An 18,331-nucleotide genomic window follows, 5' to 3' on the forward strand; every position below is an offset into this window, starting at 1 on the left:
GCCAGCTTAGGTAAGAGGTACCAAACTACAGTGAGCAGCTTAACAATTTCATAACCAGGTGTTTAGAGACTTCTGTGTGTGCAGTTTAACTCAAGGCACTGTTTTTGTTTAACATATTGATGGTTTTTAAATTTGCCCTTAGCTGCACGGCTGTCTTAGTGTATTTTAAAGTTCTCCAAGCTGCTTGTAAACACGTAATCTGTTTAACTGCTCTTTCTGCATTTGTATTTTGGTTGCATATTTTAAGCTAAAGTGTGTGGTGGGGGATTTTTTAAGCCCTTAGAATACATTTTGATCACTATTATAAATCATTTCTTCAGCTCCAGTAGATAAACCGCTCTCTCTTCTCTTACTGATCTGCTCCAAGAACTAGTCATGTTGGTGTCCATCACCTCCACATGACTTCAAGACTTCACTTGGGCTAAATATTTCAAATATCGCCTGTACCTTACCCTCCCAAACAGTTTACACCAAAGTAAGAAGACTTATAGGTGACAGCAGTGACAGAATTAGAGAGATTCAACCGCCTGAGTTGTGAAAAGATTCAAATTCAGTCGCAGCTCCAGCAGCTGCCCCTGTCACAAGTTACATTAGCAGTGCTGGGTACCAAAGGCACATTATGATTACAGGACCCAACCAGCACATTTTAAGCATTTAGGAACAAAGTTTCTGACAGCTCATAAATTATAGCTGTTCCCAGATTCTTCACATCCCCTTCACCTGTACTCATTCCTTCTCCAAAACTCCACCAATGACATAGACCTCTAAAGTCACCTTTGTGACAAACAAGACAGAACAGGCAAACAAGGGAATGACATGAAAAACTTTGACATAATTCTGAAAGCACCATTGCTTTCGCTCTTTGAATAAAACTCAAGCCATTGCAGCAAAGCAGAATATTACCTATTCCTCTTGAGGATCCCCCTGATCTGGGGGTGGGAAAAAAACATGTTTGGACTTGGCTGCATGTTTGCAGCATAGCTTTTTTGTCCAGATGATTTAAACTGGTTTCTTTACCAGACTGGGGGAGAGGCAGTTAAAAGTGAGGAGAAAAGGCAGGCTCCTCATCAAGGTTGTGCAACAAGTGCCACATCACCATCCTGCACAGCAGAAGGGACCGAAAAGAGAGCAAATGGCTCAGCGAGCCCTTTCATCATTCCTGTTTTTCTCCTCCTCTGCCAAATTACTGATTAGCTTCTTTCAGACAAAAACAGGTGATTTTGCCGCCAAGGTGACCTTGAGAAACCAGACTTCTTCCAGGGTGACAGCGTTTCCATTCAATAGTACAGAAAAAATTAAAATCCTTCGATGCTAGTATTTATTTTAATCTGGGTACTGATCTATAATTCGTAAAAGAGAAGTTAGCTACACATTTAAAAAAAAAAAAAAAAGAAGTTAGCAGCTCATTAAGGATACAGTGAATCGTGCTGCCCCGCTAGATTTACAACGGGCAGATTTCCCAGACTGTCACAGAATAAACACAAAGCTGTGAGCAACAGATCAGTCACCTGCTCTACTCGCTGTCACCTCCTGGGACTGGAGAATGCCACTTAACTTGCCATCTCCGACACTGCCAAGAAACAAGGGAAGAATTCCTCTGTTTTCCCCACATTTCAACTTGCACGTTAGCATAATCCTTACTCCTCAAAGCCCTGCACTCTCTTGAAGTGCTTGCCATGCAAGATTTGCTAATAGCTATCGTCTTAAAGAGGAGCAAAAAATATTGTAAACCTGTTGAGATGCATACAAAATATCTTTTTTTTTCTTTTTTTTCCCACAAACAAGAGGAAAAAATAAGTAAAATGGAGGATTTCTGATTTGTTTTACCACTCTGAACACAGATTAAGAAGCCTCTTCCACAAGAAGCAGCTTTCTTTTTTCTTTTTTCTGTGAATCCTTTAACATCGTAAAAAGCAGCCTTTTTCTTAACAAGGAAATCAGCAACTAGAAGCTCAAGCCTACACACAGATGTAGGTTTCTCAGAGGACTGTCCTGCTTCCCCCTTTCCAATTTCCATTGTTATGTCCAAGATATCCTTAGGTACAAAAGTTCCACTTACCACGTAAAAAAGCATATAATATCTATGGATTGGTAAACTCATGTGCTTGTCCCTTAGTCACCTGGTACAATAACAGGAATGATTAAAACACATGCAGATCTTCTTTTCCACAGCAGTGCTGTCGTAATACAGATTTTTTTTTTTAACCATGAAAATGTTTTTAAATTTTAAAGAGCAAAGGAAGAAATCTGTTTCTACCAACAGCCACAACCAGCTTCTGCTCCTTTACTTATCTACCAAAACAAATACACCAGAATAGAAATGTCAAAATATCAAGGACCAAGAGGACAAAAAATAAAATAAAATAAAATAAAATAAAATAAAATAAAATAAAATAAAATAAAATAAAATAAAATAAAATAAAATAAAATAAAATAAAATAAAATCTCTTTAAATACAAAATTTAAGAAAATAAACATTCAGACCTTCTGCAAATCAAACTCTGACCAGTTTTAAACTCAACTGCACTCTCCACCATCTCCCTCAGAGAAATACGAATGCAGGTGCCAGGCACTCTTTAATATCATAAAGTGACAGGCAAAGGTTGCATTTCACATCCCAATGTCATCCTACTTCAGCTCCTTTTCAGCTGGGGTCTTCACACATTGTGTTCCAGGTGGATCTTGTCAGTTATGTGTCATAAAATTTTGAAAGGAGACAGAGGAAGGAAAATGACTCTACTAAGGGCAATACAGACATCAAGATCTAGATGAAAATGGTAAGAATTGCTCTGAATTCTTAATAACTCTTTCAAAAGGTCATTTAGTATCTCTGAGCTTTGGGTGCTCTTCAACAGAGATTTCAAACAACCAGAAAAGACAAGCATTATTTTTCCCTCCTCCTCCCCCCATCACTACTTTTTAGCTAAAATACTATATTTTACATTACATTCTTTGTAAGACACAACATCCATACAGAATTCAAGTACGATCATTTATCTTTCAACAACATCAATAAGAAAAATCTACTCTCAGTAGGGGAGTCGGTTAACAGCAAGCTACATAGAAATGCTGAGAACAGAGACCAAAGGATCTGGCTCTATAAACATCCGTAAATTTGAAAGCAAGTCCAATACTTCAGTATTTGGATACTTTGATCCACACTGCATTAGAATATGACGACCCCACAAAGGATGCAAGTTTCCCCTTTCTACAGATTGACAAAATCAAAATGATACTAACATAGCGATAAAAAAATACTTTTGTGAATGTTTTTGGTATCCAGCAAAGCAAAGCAAAATTTGCCTCACAAGTGATGATTTGGATGGCCAGTATAAAATAATAGTCATCTTTCACCTGGGGCTCTGGGAAAAGGTCAGTAAAGGCCCTCCCGGAGGGTTCTGCCCATGCAGGCTACCAGGAAGGTAAGGCTGTTAGTCATGGGCAGAAATTGCATATGAAGAGGTCCAAGTGAGGAGGGTCAATGATTCTATTTTCTTAGGGAAAACACAGAAACAAAAGAAGAACCATCAAGGCTCCTGTTGCCATTGCCTGGGGATTTATTTCAGACTGTTCAGATGTTGGGATATTGTATGAGGCTCGTCCATACAGGCAACCACTTCAGTCTCTAACTGTAGAGCCTGTGGTAAAAGCTTGTGTGAGTACTAAAATACGGGTATTTTACAGGCTTCATCGAGTACCTCTGACTCTGCCCACTCCGAGGCTGTCCAGGCTCTGACTGAGATGCTGACATACATATCAGAATGGATATGTTAATGTCAAGCTCCAATCTTGAGTCTGAGCTTTAAAAAAGTCACTGCATTTCTGAAATAGCCCTTGTATTTCCCACTGTCATGACAGTTACAGCAGGAAAGAGCTGATGGGAGTATGAGCTTTCTAGTTTGCAGGTTCTACCCTAAATGTAGATTTTTTTCAAGATAATGAGCAAACTCTCTACCTCTTTACAACCTTTACTGCTAATCCACTGCTAACTAAAGTAATTCCTTTATGTAAAGTGCAATAACATTCCTGTGCCAAGTTTCTGATCCTCACTAATTTTAGTCATCTTATCTGTTCATTTAACACGCATGTGTTGTTATTCTTTATACTTCTCTTTCTAGCCCCATCCTTTTTCATTTTCCATCCCTTCACATTACTAGGCCTCTCACACAAGTGAATATGTGCATTGGGTTCTGCAAATATGACGCTACTCTCTGTTCATATAGGAATAGATATCCCCAAATATTAAAATACAAAATGGTAAAAGTCAAGATGATACATGTAAGGAAAACATCTAGATTATTGATTATTTAAGAGCCCAGTTGTTTTCTGTATCCTGATATTTGTCCAGACAGTAATACTTTAGCCCTATTACTGCAAATTTGTAGGCAATTGTCTTTTTTTTTTTCCTCTCTTTTCTTTTAAACAAATTTGTTTTCTCATTCACTGAGATTAACGGAATGATTTTCCTAATCCAAAACAATTCCTGAAGATGCTTAAACATTTAATACTTCAAGAACTTGAAGACAGCTGAGTGAAAACTCCAAATTCACTATTAACAGTATACGCATCAAAGAAGAGACAGGTGCAGACTTTCCACACCATATAGTCTGTCAGTGGGAAAGGTGAAGATGTTTAAGACCCTTTGCTAAATTTTAGAGGAACACAAATTTCGAAATTTTGTCATCTTATATGAACAAGGGTAAATATGCATGTACTTGTATGCACATTTTTATGGAACATTTTGTTGGGATCTGAATAGAAATTAGGTTATCTGATTGTTAGCTGATACACAAGAAATGCTGGCACAATAAATATCTACTTTTATTTATAGCTTGTTGTAATTGAACCTTATAAAACTGGAAAACTGTTTTAGCTTCTAACTCCTGGTGGATGTCACTTCTTTATTATTGGAGATAGATTTAATTTCATTTCCATCAGCTGGTGTTGCACTCCAGTTATTATACTTCCAGTGGGTGTAATGAAATGTTGCTGTGTAGTAATGCCAGAGTCAGGAAAAAAACATTATAAAATCAATATGACACTTAGAATATTCCTTAGAATATTCATAATAGATATAGTTTATTTTTTAAAAAATAGTGAGTGACCTTTATTAAGGTCTCCCCTCCTTATAACCGCTAGTTTTTAATTTCTCGTATTTTTGACAAACTTCACCTGCTCAACAGAAATTCTCCATATTCAGCTCAACTTTGGGTTGAGTACCTACCATCATTTTAACATAGACAACAAAAGTAGAAAATAGCAGGTTTACCTCGATTTAATTGCTATATTATGCACCCTGAAAAGCACAGCTCTACTGATGGCCACACCACGTAGGCTGGGACGTGTTCGGGGCTTGCGAGAGGTGATGCACGGCTCAAGAAACACAGTCTGGTCACCACAAACCGCAGAAAAAAGTTAGACTGACTGAAGTAAACCAAGCAAAAAAGAACTGTGATTGTGTGTGTGCAGGAGGAACAACTGCAAAGCTGTGCCACCGCACAGGTCCCGCGCGGCCGCTCTGAGGAGAAGCAGCAGGTTATGAGTGTGACTGTTGCTCTCAGGTTCTCAACCCCGACAGTGACACATCTCCTATATTTTAAGGATGTTGCCATGATGAACAGACTGGAGTGGTTCATCAGGAAACTGGAAAAGATACAGGCATGTTTTGACACAACAGACAAGAAAAAAGGAGAAATTTTTTTGTTGTTGTTGTTCTGTTTTTGTTTTTTTTTTTTTTTTAAATTACTGTATTTTTTCTCCCCTAAGTACACCCTGTAACAAACATACAATTACAACCAAAGTATTAAATATGCATTTCTCCACTTCTCCCATGATAAAAACTAGCAAAGGGAGGGGTGAGAAATGATTTTCACGAGGGTAGTGCCAAGGGTCACCTAAATCTATCTCAGTGTGATCTGAGCAGCTCCTCCTCACCTGCACCTCGCTGGGGAGAGGACAGTGCAGAACCTTGTGTAGTCCCCATGGTCCCCCTTTGGTGACACCGTGCAGATCGCTACCGCAGCACCTGGGTAATGTCTTCTCTCCAAACCAGATTACCTTCCGTAGCTGAATTATTCAATGTCATTATGGGTATCAGCCATCTGCAAGCCGAATGCCCTTGTGCTTAAAAAGCCGGTGCGCCTGCTATATTATTTTTTCTTTCATTTTCCTGCATAAATCTGTTAAACTCAATATGCTACAGCAAATTCAACAAATCAAGTGCAATCTGCTGGCCTATAAAGCATCAGTTACTGAAAATCAAATGGTTTAATATAGAAATAATTTCAGAAGTCAGCAAACCATCTTTGTGGGCTGAAGGTCGAAACACATGCTACAGTAACGTGTTAGATAATCCATGCTGTAAAATAAGGTATGCGTTGGCTATACAGTTTGGCCTTGAACCCATTCATGTATTTCATATCTAATAAAAATCTGAACAGTTGGTCTGATTGGATTTTAAGTGATGCAAATTTGAAAAATCAAACAGGCAGCCTCCCTTTAGACTTGGTCTATTTAAACTATAATTGTAAAGACCTGCAAATTACATTTACAGTGCTATGGAATTCACCAGAGATTCAGTATGAATTTTACAAAAGAAGTATTCATCATTTTTGATTTTGTTATTAACAAATAAAAATGTACACAGCATAAGATGCTCTATCATTTTGTTATTACAAGTTTGCTTAGGTGGCAGGAAAGGTGTAACCACCCTTCACTGAGTGGAATGTGCCACAGCTCTCATAGTCATTTAAGTGCCTGGCTTGAGAAAAAACAGCTATATTATTGTTATTCTATCAGTCTGGCAACAGAAAGTAAAGAGAAAAATACCACTTACACCTCCTAGAATATAAATCAAGGTAAGATTTGGAGACCAGACTCACCTTGTAGAATTAGAAGTCTCAACTTGAAAAATAAATAGATCTTAAAAATAATGACTAGCTTGAAAGTAATTTTCTACCTACCACTTAATATTGCTTGAAATATTTCATTTGGCCTTGATCAAAGAGTGGCAGAAGCTAAAAATATGATACATGCACATACAAATATCCTGAAACATTGTGAAATGTGAACTCATAGAAACAAACACTCAAATCAAGATATGACTGAAAAATACTTTTTCACTGTGATGAGTATGGCCAGAAAATGACCTATGTACTCCTCACTCTTACAGAAAGGACATTTATGACAACTGGCAAATCACAACAGCCTTAAGAGCCTCCTGCACTTTCACACCTAAACGTCATTCCTTTTTCTGATGTTTTGACACTGCTTTTCTACTCTTTTCAGGAGGAAGTTATCACGTGCATTTTTGGCCAGATTTTCTTCTTTAGGATCCCAGCTTTTCAGCTCTCCCACTCCGCATCTGCACAGCTAATTTTGGCAGAGAGGCTCCCAAAGAGGAAAGCACATGGCTGTGGAAGCCCTAGAGATACCGAGACAGGTAGAGCAGCAGCCCCGTGAAGGTGGAAATTAAATGTGCAAATCTAAGTGTGATAGATTCAATGCATTTAAAGACATGATGCACTGTCTTCACTTCTGTTCCAGTATTGGAACAGTAAAAAAAAAAAAAAAAAAAAAAAAAAAAAAAAAAAAAAAAAACAGCCACAGTGGATGATGTCTACAAAACCTGGCTTGATAAACTATTGAAATATGAAATGTCAAAAAAGAACTATCAATTTGTAAAAGATTTTGCATTTCTCCTCTGTCCACTGGCTTTCAACACCTCCCTTCTGAATACATTTTGCATATATATCTGCAAAAATGGAGGAAAAAAAGGAAAAAAAAGGAAAGGGTTGAAATAATCTATGACAGTTATTCTGGAGACTAGTGTAAATCTCAAAAAAAAAAAAAAAAAAAAAAAAAAAAAGGGAGAGAGAGAGAGAGAAGAAATCTCAACACCCTGCAGACTGTTTAAACAAGGATTTTAAATTATTCATTTTTAAAGAAAAAAAAAGACCACCTTTGGTTTAAAGACTTAAAGACTCTGTGAACCATGAATTGCTTGAGGCTGAGATAAAAAACTTTGCATAGAATCACAGTCACAACGTGTTTGCCATGCTCTAATACTCCTCTTCCATCGCTCCCTCGTGACCACCTTCAGAGGTAAGATATTGGTTAGACAACCCTGTTACTCCTTCAAAGGTTTGAAGCTTTCCAGATAAAAGCAACTTTTGGCACTAATAACCTATATACTCTTATCTAACATCACTGTTACAAACTCCGCTAAGACACAAACCAATCGTCATAGGAAGTCATTGGCCGTAACAATTTGCTACATCAAAATATTATTTGCACGTGGCATTGCCCAAGGGACCAGAGGTGCCCGCACTGCAGACATTTCACAATCAGCTCTAGAAGACCCTTGCTCATTTTGTCCTTCACAAGATAACCTCCTTTTAAGTGTTCATCACTTTAGGCCTCTTTATGTAGATTTATATGTCCTATTTCCAACCTTTCTGTGTGCAGACCTTAGTTTGAGACATCTGTCATTCAGGACCATTTTCACCTCGCTGCTAGTCAATAGTGACAGAAAACCATCTACAGAAGCCAACTCAGGGCACTTAAAATATAGTCCTCTTGGACTATATTTTTGGTATTGGTACCAATATCTTTCAGCTGCCCAGAGGGAATCCACAATCTCTGGATTCCTCACTTATGCGTCAGGGAAGGTGATCTGGCCCCAAATGAGCCCTAAATACACGTAAAAACTCTAGAAGAAAATAGACACTTAGAACAAATAGTAATGTTCCTCTAAATCACCTATGTAGGATCATTCTTCTTTCACACTTTTAAGCTCTTTCATATGCACTTAGATATGAGGCAATAAGAACGGGTTTGATCAACTGTATATTGAAACTAAATCCAATACACCCTCCTCTTTTTTTTCCATCCAAATAACTTCCTGTCCAAAAGTTTGCAGGGTGGATCACTGCAAATTAGCAAATATACTAGAAATTGATATAAAGCTCTCTAAGAAGCACAGACTATTTATACTTTAAAGCAAAATACTTTGCTGTACACGGTTCTAGAAAGAGTTGTTGCTCAGCAGTGCCACCAGCTCCTTTCAATAAAAGAGGAAAGAAAAGCAATTTGCCTAAAAAACTAAATCACACTAATGCAGTCCGACTACTGTGGGGTTAGCCATCTGGCTGAGCGGCTCATTAGTAAAGAAATGACCCCTACACATAAAACACAGTTGGGTCATTCCAAGCTAATGAGCCTTCAAGTTTTATTGTTTGGTACATCTACAAGTAGTTGGAATTGGAATTTCCTTTTAAGTCCAGTTTCATGTACGAGCAATCGAGCACACCTTTTATATATCCATTCACTTGTGTATTTATCTAGAATTTCTACTTGTCTAAGGCCTGTGCAGATCTGTTTAAATAAAGCAGTTCCTTGTTAGCACATGACCAAAAAAATACAAAATAAATTAAAAATCTAGCTTCTTCTACGTTTTAGAACATACTTCGTCAGTTTATCCATGGTAAGAAAAGGTAAAACATTAATATCTTTACATTTTGCTTTTTAAGCATTTCATTCCATGAATTTACCATAACTTTGGATAAAATCCTTAAAATTGAATGCTTGTTTAATCATATAGTGGTAAACCACGTAGAATGTATTAGGACCAACAAGCTCCCACAAAAGCCAAGACCCAAATCAGTGAGGTACAAAAGGGAAGTTTTAAATCTTAAAAGTTACTGTTAATATCTTCCATGGGAATATCTATATACTGAAAGTGAGGCATTTCACATGGCTGTCTGACTCGAGGAAGGGCTTTTCTCTGATCAAATATTCACTGCAGTCTGTGGCATTTGGCTCTGGGGACCTTATCCTGCAGGCAGAAATCCAGAAGACCACACCAGGGTTTGCAAACACCTACCCGTTCGGAAGAATGAGGCAGAATTTTGTAATGAGTGAATGTATTTCTGAGTGACATAAAAAGCAAAGTTCCTCCCACCACTCTGTTTTTCTCACTTTATTTTCTCCTTTCTTCTCTATTTATCTAGAAATTGAAAGGCTTGAGGGTTACATTTTCGGCATGCTCCCTGCTATTATCGGGTCTTATTCATCACACAGAGCTCTGTTTTTATTTATTTACTAAAGTACTCATACTGAAGTTTGCATTATGAGGCCTTAGACATAAAATGTGCTGCCCACTTTTAGTTGATAATAGATGTATTTAAGGATAAAATAATAGAACAACAAATGAGTTCCAGTTCTGGAAATTTGTACCTTTGAATACATGTAAATATTCAGATATATAAATCTATACAGAACGCAAAGTGAGTTACTAGGAAAAAAGTCTTTTCTCATGAAAATTAAATTCTGCAGCCCCCAAAACATTACACAATAATTTAAAAGAGAAGAAACACACAAGCAAATGATATTTGCATTTCACAACACACAGTTTCTAACTTCTGTTTTGCCATTTGAGAAACGCAACAACCCACTCGGGCGCCCCAATAAAGTCTCTGGCTGAGTGGTCCCCATCTCTTTGGAAAAACTCGGTTTTAAGGTCTTTGCTTGCTTGTTTTCTTTCCAAATGCTATAATGAAATAAAACTGATGCAATTTTGTCTGCTTCCTTGGTTTTCCAGTGCTCCCGATAACGTGATTATATCAGAAACCAGCGTTTGTCCTACCTATCAATGTCAATCTCTTTCTATCCTACCATGACGTCTTTTATCAACAAAAGATTGTATGCTCTTTAATAGAATAGCTTAGATGAACCAAAGGTTTCATTACGTTAATATGTCTCTGGTTAATTCTACTTTATCTACTTATTCAGCTTAGCCTTAAAACCCAATTAAAATCTAATTTATCTGATCCCGGGATTCAAATACCATTTGGCAATGAATTTGACAGCCTTATAGTAACTACATTACTACACAACAAGCCCCAAGGTATTCTAGACCACGTCAAAAAGGATTTAGTCACTGTCTACGTAAAGCCGCAGAATGGTATTTTGGGGAATCTCTAACTTTGCATTGAAATATATAGATTTTATCACAAAGTAAAAAAATCCAGTCATGTTCTTAAATGCGAGCCAATCCTCAGTGTAAATTGGAAGAATTCCCTTAAAGTAAGAGGAAATTAGAGCTTAAATTACAGGTGGACTTAAGTCTTTAGCAAATGTCTGAGAAGCAGTTCAGCACTGTAATATATGATCATACATTCATCTGCATTGTCAGTCTCCTAAGGTTTTTTACAAATAATTTCTTACCAAATGAAAGAATTGGTCAAGACACCAGTTAATTGCTCTAGTGAACATTTGACAGATACATAAACAACCTGTATAACACAGGTGATCAGTTATCCTACACTTAATTGAAGATTATTTTAGAAAGTTACTGAGCATTAAGCTTTACGATAGAGAAATGAATTTCAGAAAATGTTTCATTTCATTCTGTTGAAGCCAAATATATGTTAAAGCATTTAAAAATAGTTGCTATAGCTATAAAAGCACTATGACATAGCTGCAAATGTTACCAAGCACCATGAAAGCTGGATCAATATTTAAAATCACAACAAAAAATCCAAACAAAACATGCAATTATTCTTCCTTTAATCCCATCATGTTAAAAAAAAAAAAAGGAACAACCCTCTTTCCACCTTGCTGTTTCACTAAGGAAACTGCAGGGAACTGACTATGGTGGAGATGCTTTTTCTCTCTTTCATTTCTCAAGTGAAAAAATAAAAATAAACCACACGTTCTCTCAGCGCCCGAATAAAACCAAGCCCTGGAAAATGTGACTCTAAGCCCCTCTGTCACGAGACACAATTTGTCCTCCTAATTCTACTGTATTTAGCAAGTCATAAGAAAATTAACAGATCCAATATCAAATCCCACTGAAGAAGAGGAATTGTATATGGTACTTCCTTGCCTCAAGCATTTGACTGCTGTAGAAAGCAAGCTTTATATTAGCTTATGTTAGATTGCATGTGTTCCTGAGATCATATTTCTACCTGGAAAGGGAGGTTTTCTATTCCTTGCATGCCAGATTCCACACTGAAATCAAAATATCGGTGCATTTCAAACTGCCAGTTGCACTTAACATCCATTTTCTCTTTGAGAGTTTATGCACATAACATTGATTTGATTTTAAAAAATATATACATTCCCCTAAACAACCTTTTGAATGTGGTGTGTTTTCTTTCTTTTTTTTTTTCCCTGAAGATTCTGTGACTAATAAAAACCTCTTCACTTTGTATAATATTAAATTTTCTTTGATTACAGCTATACAACATCTGAATGCAGATCTTCAGGGACGTGCTTGTGGTATGCAAGTGTGCCCTCTTCTGGGCATCTGAAATCACTATTTCAGAAGATACGATTCAAAATCATTCTAAATTCTTCTATCATTAAGGAATAGCTCAGAGTCATTTTTAAAACCCTTCATTGTGTTGGTTAAAAAGGTAGTAATACAAACCAAGGCAGTACAGACAAGGCTGAGGTTTACACATATTACACAGAACTTTGTAGTTTTGACTGCTAATAGGAGCTTAAATACAGAAATCCCATTATAACCTAAAAATAGTTTTGATTCTGTCCCTGGCTATGAAAATGCTGTCCTCACATATGAGCAGGAATTCTGAGGATGATTTTCATCTCTCTTCCTCTCCTCGTATTCTAGTTCCTACAGTTTTGTATGAGGCGCGAGGAAGCTTAATACAAACTGCCTGGTTTCCCTTTAATGCACATCATGATTTTAAGACAATATTCATTGTTAGATTTTGGCATTGCTCAAGAGCAGTGATATAGCCACAGTTGCTAAGTTGGGATAGATATTCACTTAATAAATTGATGTTATTTTTGCTCCCTTTGCTCCTATGGAGCCCCAGCCTGATGACACCTGCTCCCTCTCACGCTCACCTGCAGAATAACAGCAGCTGGGAGAAAAAAGTGTGCAGTTACAACTTACGTTTTCTTTGCTGCCTTCTGATTTTCCCATGTGATTACCAGAATTTGGACAACTAAGGTATTAAAAAAATCATTAAGCAAAGAGCTGTTATGGAGCCCCCAGGACATATAAAGTTTTGACAGGGATTTTGAAAAGCTCACTAATTTCAGCAGGCCCTCGCTTACTTTGATGCATTACCAATTACACTGAAATTATTCTAAATGTTTGGTTTTGCATCCAAAACACATCCAATAGGAAACAATGTAAATACAGACTGTAAAAATATGGAAATTCCTTCCCCAAAAAGAGAAGTATTTTAGGAAAAAAAATTGCTATTGATAAAATACTAAACGCATGAAAACTACTTTCACACTGATACTACCAAGGAAAAACAACAAATGAGTGATGTATAAATCTGAACTTCACTCCAAAGAAAAGTTATGAAAGTTACGAATCAGGCCATGTGTCAACAGGGATACAGGACATTTTTACAGGTGACCAAGCAACTTTAAGCAATTGGACAAATATGATAACATTACTGTATTTCCATAAGATTTTGCACTGTGCAAATGGAAAAGCACTTCTACTTTAATGATTTAAGCCTAAGTAACAGAGGTCTAGGAAGCCTAAACAGCAGACTAAATCCCACTGCCTTCCCTGGACATCACTTCTCTTGGATCTCCTATACATTTTATGTTCGTGCCCTATGGACACATATCCACATAAGACTTAAAGAAAGTTGAATCCTTTTGCATACGCCTATTTACACTGAGATACTTTTTTTTTTTTTCTCTCTCATTTCAATTCATAAAATGTAGTTTTCTGCGTGGAAAAAGAGAATAGAAACCACTGAGCACTGAGACTTCAGTGTATATAGTCCTTTTTTTTGCCCACACAAATAGAATATAAGCAGCTGCTGCTCCCTCACCTTTGGCAAATTCTGCTCTCTGTAATTCATGCATTTATTGTCCATACTCTGCCTACTGCACCTAGAAGACTTTGATGAGACTGGACTTGAACAGGCAAGCTGAAAATTCTGTTAGCTTCATGCCCCATCACCAACATCGATGTCTGGGCACAAAAGACTATAGTCCCTTTCCTTCTTTAATGTTTTAAATCCCGGGGCAATTCATCTCCACTCCTCAATTACAGAAATCCTAAAGGAACGATCTGCAGTAATCAGTATGGCTGGTACTAAATAGCGCAGCAGTGAACCCCTTGTCACTCAGCCCTGCTCCCTCATCCCAGACCCAGCACAGACATTTTGCAGCCTCATAAATGTCACTTACTGCTCACTGTCACCCAGATTAATGCAAAATGTATCAAAGAACTATTGTTTTTTCTTTTAAAATGAATTAAATATGAATTTAGATGGTGCTGTTGAACATCAAATCTGACAGTATCTTGAGAGTTCACCAATTTCCATTTGCTACCATGTTTTAATCAAGCACTATAACTTCAGCCCTCTGTTAAGGACACTTTCATGTACTGTGACACCACAGTTTTTCTTTGGTTGAATCAAATCTTTTTGCCAATATATTTGTGAGGAAAAACTGCCCAGAGACTCTGCTTTCTCTCTCTCTCTTTTCACACATTTTGCATCTTGAAAGTATGACGTTTTCTTCTACGTATAAATGAGAATGAGAACCCCTCAGTGCTTAAGTTATAGTGAACAAAGGCCAGGAACACGCAGGACCTTTACAGAAGATCAAGAAGAGCAACCACAATCACTAAGCACCGTTACTAGAACGCAGCGTTAGCAGTAAAATATCAATAAACACAAGCCTGGGCTGCAGGGCTCTGGACCCTAGATCTATCCATTAAAACATCACTAGTAATGGAAGAATTTCATGAAGGACTGCCCATTTCACAGGGAATTCAAACTAACCTTTTTTAAAAATATTTTTTCTTTCTTTCCCACCCTAATCAGACATCGGTGCAGCAGCAGCCTGAGGCTTCCAGGACAGGTGTCCGGAGCACGGTCGCATTTGAGTGAATGTGGCCACGTACTCCTCAGGCAGCAGTTTAAGCGTCGCAAGGAGCAGCTCTCTAGGACTTTTGCTCCCTGGCAGACAGCACACCAAGGATCCAGGAGAGTAAACCAGCAGCAAACCCCATCAGCACCACAGCTAAACAGCCTCTGAATCTTTCTTTTTTTCCATTTAGGCACAGGAAGAACAACTGTATTAAGAGCTGGCATGGAGCTGCATTTAGTTCTTCTCTGCAGGGCAGGAGTTTAGAAATCAATTTTATTTTAGAATAAATTATGAGGTTTACCATAGGTACATATGACTAAAAAAAAAAAGTCACTAATTTTCTGTGTTAGTTGGAATAAAACCATATGACCCAGCAGAGAGATTCCTCCCACCCCCACCCCCTGCCAAAAGCAAAGGTTGAGTTGGGCTTAGTACAGAAATAATAGATGCCATGTTAGGAAAATATTTTGGCACAGTTATTAGTTAGACATATGAAACTAATATATTTTATTAATACTAGATAGATGAACTATAATGAAGTAGTTTATATGTCATTTCCAAAAATGTTCTTGTAGAGCACTTACATACGCAAGTCTCCAGTGCTGACTACAGCCTTTCAATGTAATACACAAATATCTATTTATTCATAGAACTGGTGAAGATCCTAGGGACTAATTTTCCTGCTATAATAATCATTGAAAAATTCCTACAACAACAATTTCTTAAATAAACTCTGAAATGGGCCAAGAATAACTAAGTATTTGTGAAGAGAATACACCTGGAAAAAAAAAAAAAAAACCCTCATTCAACACTTTTGGGAAACAGCACAAACCAGCATTTAGCTGAGGGGGAGGAGGGAGGAAAGCAAAACACCTCCTTTCATATTCCCTGAAGAGTTTCTGTCACTTTTTCTAAAACTTTCCTAGCACAGAACATAATACAAATGCAACGGCAGCATTATTTTTATCCTTCTCAGTTGAAATCTTTATCCTCTTTACAGAATTTCTTTCCCCATCTTTTTGGTGCCTGCCAACAGCCTGAAAGTAGATACCTGCCTTCTATTTATTTATTTATTTTTTCTAAATCATATCCTCTGCCTCATAAACGGGAGTTTTATTTAACTGATCTTGTGTCTCCCTCACCAAGGGGACCATCACGTCTCTGATGGAAGTGCTTAAACCCAGCATGAGCATGAAACTAGGAGACATGCCTCTTCACAGGGGCATTTCTGAGAAAAACGTGGGCACCACAGCATGATCTGTATGTGGAGGAGCTTTTATTCTATACTAACCAAAGGGCTGAAGTTCCTGTCTTGTTCACTCGGATGCTAGGAATTCAAAAAGAATTTTAATCTAAAGAAGAATATCAACTATGCTGTAAACTGCCAATGCACTGCAATACATAGTCTATAATTCCAAAATATGACCAAATAGTATTTAAGTATTTAACCTGTTCCATGATCTCTGCATCTCATGCCAAGTACAAAATGAGCATGCACATCTGCTCAACCAGATCAGCCAGAAATGATGTGGAATTTCACAAATGGGTGAAATTCGGTCTCTGGGCAGATGCCCGACAGGAGGTATCTACACATGATCTTTGTATTCCCTTCGCAGGTGTTAAGGCAGCCACAGGAGCCTAGAGAGATATTTAGCTTATCCCAAATTAGATTACAACTTAGTTATCCGAATGATCCTGCAGACTCCTTGGCAGTATTGATCGCACCTCCATCGGTTGTAGGAGCGGCCTAAGTGACAGGTCGCTGCTGATTGAAGAAGTCCTTCCCTAGGGTGCACAGGGCACAGAGATGGGGCTGGCAGGGGGACAAGACTCAGGTGGATTCACAGGCCAGGAGAAGCTCAGAGGGACACGCGACTACCGCAAGTAGCAGTTGAACACAGCTGCACATCTATCCTGAGGCAACCTAGCAGGGCACTTGGTTTTCCTGGTTTTCCTTCTAAACGGATGGAGCCACGGACAGACCCCTATGTTTAGGTGCCTTAAGGTGTAGTTGAATCCTATCCTTTATATCCAACAAGTTCAGGTTGGAAGGCAGAATGATTAATTCAGTGTCATTCTTAAATCCTGCCATCAGGCAGGTGTTGTAATTAGAACTACTAGGCTTTTCGTGAACTTAAGCATAAATTCAGGCCTTCAGATGTTCACTCAGCAGCTGTTAAAATAGGCCTAAGTCAGTAGCATTAAAAAAAAAAAAAAAAAAAAAAAAAAAAAAAACATAAAATGCGGAAAAGAGGCATTAATGAGATTTTATGGCTTAGGCTAATCAGAATATGAAACGAAAAAAAGAAAAAAGTAGTAAATGTACAGTGATAACAATAAAAAATAGACGCCCCCACCATTATGTGTTGAAGTAAAAACCACAAAACTGTTCTTCACCTGAAGCATTGCCATAAATGCCTGCAATCATTTAAAGCCCTCCCTTCTCTGTAAATGTCATTAGAAACAAGAGCAGTGCTCCAATGCAAGGACAAATTGCATTCTGCTACCCAAATCCTGCATGCACAAAAACAGGCACTACAAAAGAATAGAATGTCGGAATCCAGCCGCTCTGTAACTTTTTGGAAGGACCTTTAAAGATTAGACTGAACAGGAATAACTCTGCAAAGCAAGATGCCACGGGAAGCAACGCACCGGCATCCCTTCCATCACATTCCCATCACCTGCTCTTTAATGCACTCTCCTTAGGATTTCTAGCTTGCCATATAACAACATACACTTTGCTTTCATTCACAGTACAAGGATCTTTCAACTGTCAATTCATAAAAAGAAAGAAAATAATGTATGCTTTTAATTTCTAGAGCAACAGCAACAGCTATTCCTTAAAATGTCTCTATATATGGAACAGAAGCATAAAAAAGCATTAGTTATTTTGAGCTGTATAATAAAATAACTGAAGGACGAATTTTCCACACTCGATACCACATTGCGTCATTCTCCAAAACAACTACAATGGCACCAAAGAAGAGAGTAGAATGTTAGAAGCTAAATCTTTATCTTTTCAACACTATTTTGCTAATCGAAATGTGCTGATGCCTTACAGTCTTGTAGCAATGACAGATAAATGCGAAGTACACTTGATTTTTTTTGTTTTTCAGACATTTCAGAGCACATACTGCACATTCAAAAAGAAGTCTAAAATTACTAAATTGGGTCTTCAATCCCAGTGTCTACAGGGTCATGAAATGTCATTTGGGTGTGTAATTATTGCTTCAAATGACTACTATCATATTTTTAAAAGAAAAATAACGTCTCCTTCAGGAATTTCTCCAAAATTAATTACTATATAAATAAGAAAGGTGTTATCATTGCTCAGGACTTTCTCCTGCATGTATTATCCTCCAAAAGAGATATTGTACATTTTCCTATATGCATTGTTAGAGGAAGAGAAGAGTATGGGGGCAAGTTGAGCAGAGCAGAGGTTACAGGCCAC

The 18,331-nt window shown here is 37.6% G+C and overlaps 1 protein-coding gene across 3 annotated transcripts in view; it reads right to left on the reverse strand.

Annotated features, from left to right (window-relative positions):
• CTNNA2 (catenin alpha 2) overlaps positions 1 to 18,331 on the reverse strand; it is a 395,828-nt gene that overhangs the window by 268,016 nt on the left and 109,481 nt on the right. The gene's annotated exons all lie outside the window — the stretch shown is intronic.

This window comes from Tinamus guttatus, unplaced genomic scaffold (genome assembly GCF_059628265.1).
Source record: "Tinamus guttatus ecotype Peru unplaced genomic scaffold, ASM5962826v1 Tinamus_guttatus_pri_ptg000218l, whole genome shotgun sequence".
Taxonomy (NCBI): domain Eukaryota; kingdom Metazoa; phylum Chordata; class Aves; order Tinamiformes; family Tinamidae; genus Tinamus; species Tinamus guttatus.